Here is a 1483-nt window from a genome sequence, read left to right as displayed (position 1 = left end):
GGGAGAGAGGCAGAGGGAGAGGGAGAAGCAGGCTCCCCGCTGAGCCAGGAGCCCGATGTGGGGCTCGATCCCAAAACCCCGGGATCACGACCTGAGCCTAAGCAGACGCTTAACCATCTGAGCCACCCAGGTGCCCCTGAACCCACACTCTTAAGATCAAGACCTGAGTTGAGATCAAGAGTCGGACACTTAACTGATTGAGCCACCCAGGTGCCCCTAATTAGTGGCTTTCTCCCTTTATGAGCAGGCATCTCGGATTATCTCTCTTTTCTCTGGAATTGCTCAAGAATCTTTGGGAGTCCTAAAAACCAAATGTCGGAGGAGAGGGAACTGAAAGGCTTCCCCCCGCCAAATGGAAACTGGGTCTTACCTGTCCCCTGCTGCAGTTCCTCCCCCCAAATATACAGCGGCGCTATTGAAGACCGGTGCCCACGGTCTGGCGAACAAATGATACAGACAGCCTTCTGGGTCCAGATGCCCACAGGCCAATGCTATGTTTCTTTGCAGGAAGAGGATTCTATTCCCTCCGTGGGCATGTGGCCTCATACCTCCCCCCCATCCCTGGTTTTCATGCTCTTCGGTCTCCCACACAGCGGCCCCCTCATTAATTCATTCAACAGAGATTTGAGTATCTACTGTGTGCTGGGCTCTGTGGAAGGTCCTGGCCACATAATGGTGAATAAGACAGTCAATCCCTGCCCAGGTGGGTCTAAACCTAAATATTTGAAAAGCAAAACTTTGGGGGAAAAACCCAGGTGGGAAGAGTTTCTTAGTCAAAATACCAAGAAGACAAACAGCGGGGGCACCTGGCTGGCTCAGTTGGTGGAGCTCGCCACCCTTGATCTCAGGGTCGTGAGTTCAAGCCCCACATTGGGCATGGAGCCTGCTTTAAAAAAGAAAAAAAGACAACAAACGAAGGATCAATAAATTAAGCTGCATTTTACAAAATTCTGTTTTTATTTGGGTCACACTTTGTAAAGAAGCTGTTTCTCTTGGATCTTTAATTTTGCAGCCATACTGGTGCACATTCTGTTTTCCTCACAGTTTTTCTCATTGCTTTCCTATTTTTGCTGTATCTTCTTTCTCCTTCCAGGCTTATCTCAGGTATACCCTGTTTGCTAGTCTTTTTCACCAATACAGATTTTATTTACTCTTTCTGCTGTTTTTGGTTTAAAGACCTGGTATTGTTTTCCAGTTGGGAGTCGAACTGCCTGTGTTGAAACCCCAGCTATCCCATTCCCGAGCTGTCTAATCATAGGGGGAGCCTCCCTCCGTCCCGGTTCCCAGTCTGTAATATTAGTTCCTACCTCATTGGACTGTTACAAGCTTATGTGCGTTAATATGTTTAAAAGCACTTAAAATTTGCTTAAAACAGCTAAATTCACTGTTGCTATTTTTTCCCTTCAATGATTTCACCATTAAAAAAAAAAAAGTCCCCACTCTTCTCCGCTTCTCTTATTTTTAAAATATTATGTATTTTTAA

At 46.2% G+C, this 1483-nt stretch overlaps 1 protein-coding gene across 2 annotated transcripts in view; it reads right to left on the bottom strand.

The window, feature by feature from the left end:
- CLEC4G (C-type lectin domain family 4 member G) overlaps positions 1–632 on the bottom strand; it is a 12982-nt gene extending 12350 nt beyond the window's left edge. For both annotated transcript variants that reach the window (XM_073889449.1, XM_025863328.2), the window contains exon 1: positions 371–632. The gene's annotated coding sequence lies outside the window, so the exon portion shown is untranslated. The remainder of the gene's footprint in view (positions 1–370) is intronic.
- Between the last annotated feature and the right edge of the window lie 851 nt (positions 633–1483).

This window comes from Callorhinus ursinus, unplaced genomic scaffold (genome assembly GCF_003265705.2).
Source record: "Callorhinus ursinus isolate GAN/ISIS: 27379988/994484 unplaced genomic scaffold, GSC_fseal_2.0 scaffold107, whole genome shotgun sequence".
In the NCBI taxonomy this organism is placed as follows: Eukaryota; Metazoa; Chordata; class Mammalia; order Carnivora; family Otariidae; genus Callorhinus; species Callorhinus ursinus.
This window is presented reverse-complemented; position numbering and strand designations above follow the sequence as displayed.